Below are 7,221 nucleotides of genomic sequence, written 5' to 3'. Positions count from 1 at the left end.
TAGGATAGGAAGCATTGCCGGGCATTGGTCAATTTCATAGTATCATCAGACACTCCTAGAATAACAATAAATGGGCCTGATTACAACTGGATTTGTAATATTTCAGATAAGGATTTGAAAACATTGACCCGATAAGCCTAAACTTTGGGACAATCAACAAAACTATGTAGCAGTGTATCGTCTGCTGAGAGGTATCTGTCACCTGTCGGGGATATCTCAGAATATATTTGATGTAATCTCTCCTTGGAATAATGAAGATGGTGCAACATTTTAAATTGAATTAAACAGTGTCTTTCATTATTAGAGCATTGATGGATGTGCTCCAATATATTAACGTTGCAGCAAAGCATGTTATGAAAAATATAACATGTAGAACATATATACATAACATATAGATCCAGGCCAATCGGCCTCTCTAAGAAGACAAAATAATCCTTTATCTCGGGGTGACTGTGTGTGTAACTCACCTAGCTCCTCATATATATCCTCTGTCCGTGGTGTGGCATCACGCTCCTCAGCGTTGTCTGTAATACGGTCAATGGTAGTAGCATAGATTGTGCTTGTGTGAGCACTCTCAGACATCCCCATCTTCTGTCTCAATCATCAGCTATTTGATATATCCAGACTTGTTTCCAGTTTGCTGCTCTTTTCTTCAGACTAAACTACAAAATAAGTCATTTTCTGTGATCTATGTTCAAATAAAGACTTGCTTCCTACATTCAGTATCATGCGTCTCTGTGCAGATATGTTGCTATAACTGTCTCTCCTTACTTCCTCCTCATCTCTCTAGAAGGGACTTTTATTTGTGTGTGTGCTGTATCTCGACGTCACGAGGGGGCGGGATAGTCTGGGTGAGGGGGCGACCCTACTCTACCTGTGATTGGTTTAGGTTTAGGCATGGGGAGTGATGATTGGTTGTGTGCACTTGGTGGCTGTGTTTGTCTAATAGCTTGTCTGTAATGATGTCAAAGAGGAGAGGCTCTTTGGAAGAGTGTTATATTGGCATAGCAGCAGGGCCGGTTCCAGAACAAGATGACTAGGGGTGCATCCTAGATAGGAAGGGGTGCAGATGCCCGGGCGAAGGAGGAGACAGGTTACTGTATACTATCAATGGTTACTGTATAGCCTACTGGCCGGTGTTGTGCCAGAAAGTGATTTGCTGTCAGAAATATCTGTGGGACCGCGCACACAGCACTGCCTCACTGTGAGGGGGAATATGACCATAGTGTTGTCAATCACAGTTTTTACATAAAACACATGAAGTAGGCTACGACTCAATAGCCTACTCACCACGGGGAAACCGTCACGAAAGATGCCTCTACCCATCCTGTGCACCGACCCACCCGGCCTGCCTACCTACCCAGCCCAGCTCACACCTTCTCCGGGGAGACCCCCCTCCAGGACACGGCACACTAGCTGAACACAAAGCACCCCTCTCCATGCTACACACAGACTCCCGCCCCGCCAGACCCTCGTTCCCCTGGTAATCCAATTCAAAACGCAAATCACTTTTTCGCACAAAACCATGACAAACGAATTCTGATTGTTAAATCAAGGTGTGTTTTTTTCTGCAGTGTAGGGAGGAGGGAAGTGTGTCACGCCCTACTCTACCTGTGATTGGTTTGGGTTTAGGCATGGGGAGTGATGATTGGTAGTGTGTAGGCATGAGGCAGAGCGTTTTGTAAAGCAGGCACTTGGTGGCTGTTTGTCTAATAACTTGTCTGTAATGATGTTAAAGAGGAGAGGAGAGGAGAGAGGAGAGGAGAGGAGAGGAGAGGAGAGGAGAGGAGAGGAGAGGAGAGGAGAAGAGAGAGGAGAGGAGAGGAGAGGAGAGGAGAGGAGAGAGGAGAGGAGAGGAGAGGAGAGGAGAGGAGAGGAGAGGAGAGGAGAGGAGAAGAGAGAGGAGAGGAGAGGAGAGGAGAGGAGAGGAGAGGAGAGGAGAGGAGAGGAGAGGAGAGGAGAGGAGAGGAGAGGAGAGGAGAGGAGAGGAATTTCGTCATTGTCGGGGCATCTGGACTTCTGCCTCATTAGTTTTTTAGTGTAAAGGACCAATAAGGTGCACAGGAAGTAGACAAGAAATAGACAGTTGTGTTCCTGAAAAACACACAATCTAGACAGAATAAATTGGCAGTTTTATTTACATAGCACTTTGTGTGTGTGTGTCTGTGTGTGTGTGTGTGTGTGTGTGTGTGTGTGTGTGTGTGTGTGTGTGTGTGTGTGTGTGTGTGTGTGTGTGTGTGTGTGTGTGTGTGTGTGTGTGTTTGTGTTCATGCCAATTGGCTAAAAGCGGGGCAGTGGGGGGGGGGGGGGGGGTTTCACCATAGAGACACTGCGGAGCGCGTCATCATTCAGAAACCACGCCCAAAACGGGGGAAAACACAAACTCCCGTCCAATCCTGGCGTTCTCCTATGACGCGTGCATGGCCGGGTGTTGCACAAAAATATTGTATATATGGAAGATGAACACTCCATCTTACTTCATTGACAGCAACATCCACATTTTTCTTCTCGCCAATTCTCAATGGCTTCCTTGTTTTGCTCTGGAGTACAAAAAAACTTGAACTGGTGATTTTTTACATTTGTTGTCTGCGCAGCCCCACCACACAACAGCTTTTAGCTATGTTTGATTCAAGGAAAATGACGCTGGTGTGTGGAAATGAACGGAGCTTTTCCCCCGTGATGGGCGTGGCCTATTTCATGCAGTGTCTCTATGGAGTGGATGACATCACAATGCATTTTGGAAATTCACATTCACGCTTGTTCAGATGTTGTCTTCAAGACCACACAACAGCGTGGGAGTTTGAGTTGTCACCTAGAATGAGTCACCTAGAATGAGTCAACACTTTGCTCTGACTTCACCAGTGAGGGGAGATGGTCACCGGTTGTGTCGTGTGTACAGGCGTGCAGAGTGTGACATGAAAGTCACACCTCTGTCCGTGCAGCGTCAGCACAACACCATCGACAGGCTTCACTCATTTCAGATCAAGGGAGACTATATAACTTCATATTTACTTTATTATTTTATTTATTTGCAGATATTAAAAACAAAATACAGAAACAAAGAAAGGGGGGGGGACACGTGGGTAGAGACAGGAAACCCTAAGTGAGCTCATTCGGTCATTGTCTCTACCTCAGAAATTAGTCAAAATAATACTTACAAAGCATAAAATATAAACAAAATAAAGAGAAAAGTTTAGCCTTCTTTTAGGTGGCTAAATTACGTTCTTTCTCATGACACCCAGTCACAGAAGCAGAGAGAGCTCTGTTTCCCTGTCAGAGCTCCCCCGCTGCTCCTAACTGGAAGTGCACAGGATGCAATCTATTGTGGGTAGCCCAACTATCTATAAGTACCTCATGCATCTCCTCTGTTACGGCCTTGGTCAAAGCCTGGTCTTGGTTTGGTATGTGTCAGTGTTTTTCCATTGCATCACCTCTGTCTCTGTCCTAGACACGCCCCCCTCTGTTGCCTGGTTGTCAGTGAACTTGACTGTGTACTCTCAGTCTTATTGGCCCTACAGTTAATGTTCATAATTGTTGGCCTTGTGTGGTTATAGCATTAACCTGTATCCTGTATCCTCTACTGCTTTTCTGGCCTGTTTAAATAACTACTTTTTGACTTTTGACCCCCTGGTTTCAGGGTTTGATACCAGTTCACTCTCTTACTGCTTAATATCAGTGTTGGGCAAGTTACTTTCAAAATGTAATATACTACATATTACTAGTTACTTTCATTTGAAAGTAATAATTTACTTCATAATATTATTGTCTGTGTAGACTAAAGTAACTCATTATTTATTACACTACTTTTGTATTACTTTCACCAAAATAACTGCAGTAGCAGAATGACATCGCCGCCCCGGAACCATCCCGAAAAAGAATTTAAACCGTCTTGAAGTCAGTCAAAAATTCGAAATGTTATCTTTTTCCTTTGTTATTATCATCTATAGTGGTTATTTGTATCAAAACACACAATTTGATCAGGACATGGTTGTATCTTTATTTAAACATGTGCTTTGATAAAAAAATAAAAATAAAGTTACTCAATTTGTGTTACTTGACAAAGTAACACAAATATGTTACTTTTGTAATGAGTTACCCCCAACACTGCTGAATATTAACTGGTGCACCCTTTATTTTCATTCCCGCCTTTTCTCATGTTTTTTGTAGGCTGGGAGGGTAGGATTGTCTTTTTGATTATATGTAGTTCCTTTTTATTTCTATGTAATTTGGTTGGTGGGCATTTGGCCACCCTGAAGCCTTGATCTGCTTCCTGTTATTATTTGAAAAGCCCCTTTTGTTAAATAAATATTGTTCGATACTTTTTAATATAGTTTACTTCTTTTCTTCCTGGGCTTGTGTTATGTTACACCACTCACACCCTAGACAACTTTTAAGGAATGTAACATGTACATGTACCCGTGTAAAAAAAGAAGAAAAAAAAATCAATCCTAATCCTAATCTAAATAAATCCCTTTAACGCTATTTTTCAGAACATGTTTAACAAATTATGCTTCGTGATGGGGGGGGGGGCATTTGAAAAAGTTTTGGGGACATGTCCCCAACGTCCTGTGTGTGCATGCGTGCGTGCGTTTGTGTGTGTGAGAGAGACTCACCTAGCTGCTGATCTGGTGTGCTCTCCGTATTTGATCTGGGGTCACGATCCCCATAGTTGTCTGCACTTTGGGAGGTGTCCACTATGCTCTCCTCCACCTCGGCCCTCTCTTCCTTCTCTCTCCTCTGTCTCCACTGGATCTTCATAGATGTGAAGGCAGTCAGACATCTCCATCTTCTGTCTCAATCATCAGCTACTTGATATCAGGACCTGTTTTCACTTTGCTGCTCTTTTCTTCACACTAAACTACAAAGTAGACTAAGGCCCAATCCCAATTCTACCCCTTAGCCCTTCCCCTTAGTTTTGCGCGTTCATGTGAGGGGAAGGGGTATCCCAATTCTCCTGTGGATCGAGGGTGAGGGCCACGGGCTAGGGCTGAATAGCCCTCAAAACGAAGATTTTCCCGGACCTTACTTGCTACCAAGGGGTAGATGGATTTTTCCCAGAATTCAGTGCAAATACCAGCAACTAACATTTCGACAGTCACATTTGTGTTATATTCCGTGCTGTATTGCTATATATAATGCAACCGGGTGCACTTAAAAGATTTTTTGAATCGCTAATTTGTCATCTGCCGTCGTGCATTATTATCGTTTATAGCGTGACGGTCCGCATGTGATAGTCCTTCATTTACCATCGATATTACGTTTTGTGTTGCTAATGCAACCGGGTGCACAAGTTAAAAGACAAGCGATAGACATCACGATGTTTGCAGCATTTTGGATTTTTGTGTTGTCGCTTCTGCTGACGTAGCAGTCAGCTAGCGACAACGTTTGATGACGTAGCGGTTTTTCAGCCAAGGACCCCTTACAAAATAGTAAATATACCGGGGACCCCCTCATTCTGATTGATGATTTTGGGCTTAATTGTTTCCACGGTAACGTGCTTGACTTTTAAATTGATAGGTTTGTTAGATTAGAATGTAATCCATGAACCATTTTAGATTTAAAGCATAACATATTTTCGTTGAACTATGAAGCTTTTGCACACACACAAAAAAAGTTTTTATTTATATTTTCCTGAAAACTTTTCGCGGACCCCCTTGCAAAGTGCCACGGACCCCTGGGGGTCCCCGGACCTCCATTTGAGAAGCACTGCTCTAGATTCCAGTAACGTCAGCCCAGTCTGATTCAGCTGCTGGCCAAGCCAAGGCCATATGGACATCATGAGGTTTCCTGCAGCGTTTCAACCGCTAACAGTGTTTACTCAGGCAGGGAGAAGAGGTGCATCAAGTGCTCCCTAGTCTCTTAAAACATAACAGTGTTTACTCAGGCAGGAAGAAGAGGTGCCAATCAAGTGCTCCCTAGTCTCTTAAAACAGACCAGTGTTTACTCAGGCAGGGAGAAGAGGTGCATCAAGTGCTCCCTAGTCTCTTAAAACAGACCAGTGTTTACTCAGGCAGGGAGAAGAGGTGCATCAAGTGCTCCCTAGTCTCTTAAAACATAACAGTGTTTACTCAGGCAGGGAGAAGAGGTGCATCAAGTGCTCCCTAGTCTCTTAAAACATAACAGTGTTTACTCAGGCAGGGAGAAGAGGTGCATCAAGTGCTCCCTAGTCTCTTAAAACATAACAGTGTTTACTCAGGCAGGGAGAAGAGGTGCATCAAGTGCTCCCTAGTCTCTTAAAACAGACCAGTGTTTACTCAGGCAGGGAGAAGAGGTGCATCAAGTGCTCCCTAGTCTCTTAAAACATAACAGTGTTTACTCAGGCAGGGAGAAGAGGTGCATCAAGTGCTCCCTAGTCTCTTAAAACATAACAGTGTTTACTCAGGCAGGGAGAAGAGGTGCATCAAGTGCTCCCTAGTCTCTTAAAACATAACAGTGTTTACTCAGGCAGGGAGAAGAGGTGCATCAAGTGCTCCCTAGTCTCTTAAAACATAACAGTGTTTACTCAGGCAGGGAGAAGAGGTGCATCAAGTGCTCCCTAGTCTCTTAAAACAGAACAGTGTTTACTCAGGCAGGGAGAAGAGGTGCATCAAGTGCTCCCTAGTCTCTTAAAACAGACCAGTGTTTACTCAGGCAGGGAGAAGAGGTGCATCAAGTGCTCCCTAGTCTCTTAAAACATAACAGTGTTTACTCAGGCAGGGAGAAGAGGTGCATCAAGTGCTCCCTAGTCTCTTAAAACAGACCAGTGTTTACTCAGGCAGGGAGAAGAGGTGCATCAAGTGCTCCCTAGTCTCTTAAAACATAACAGTGTTTACTCAGGCAGGGAGAAGAGGTGCATCAAGTGCTCCCTAGTCTCTTAAAACAGACCAGTGTTTACTCAGGCAGGGAGAAGAGGTGCATCAAGTGCTCCCTAGTCTCTTAAAACAGACCAGTGTTTACTCAGGCAGGGAGAAGAGGTGCATCAAGTGCTCCCTAGTCTCTTAAAACATAACAGTGTTTACTCAGGCAGGGAGAAGAGGTGCATCAAGTGCTCCCTAGTCTCTTGAAACATAACAGTGTTTACTCAGGCAGGGAGAAGAGGTGCATCAAGTGCTCCCTAGTCTCTTAAAACAGACCAGTGTTTACTCAGGCAGGGAGAAGAGGTGCCAATCAAGTGCTCCCTAGTCTCTTAACACGTTGAGTGCCAGAGCCGAGATATCTCGTCTTACATAATCCAACGCTTGA

This window comes from Poromitra crassiceps, assembly GCF_964638095.1.
Source record: "Poromitra crassiceps genome assembly, chromosome: 29".
Classification (NCBI taxonomy): Eukaryota; Metazoa; Chordata; class Actinopteri; order Beryciformes; family Melamphaidae; genus Poromitra; species Poromitra crassiceps.
Note: the sequence above shows the minus strand (reverse complement) of the source record.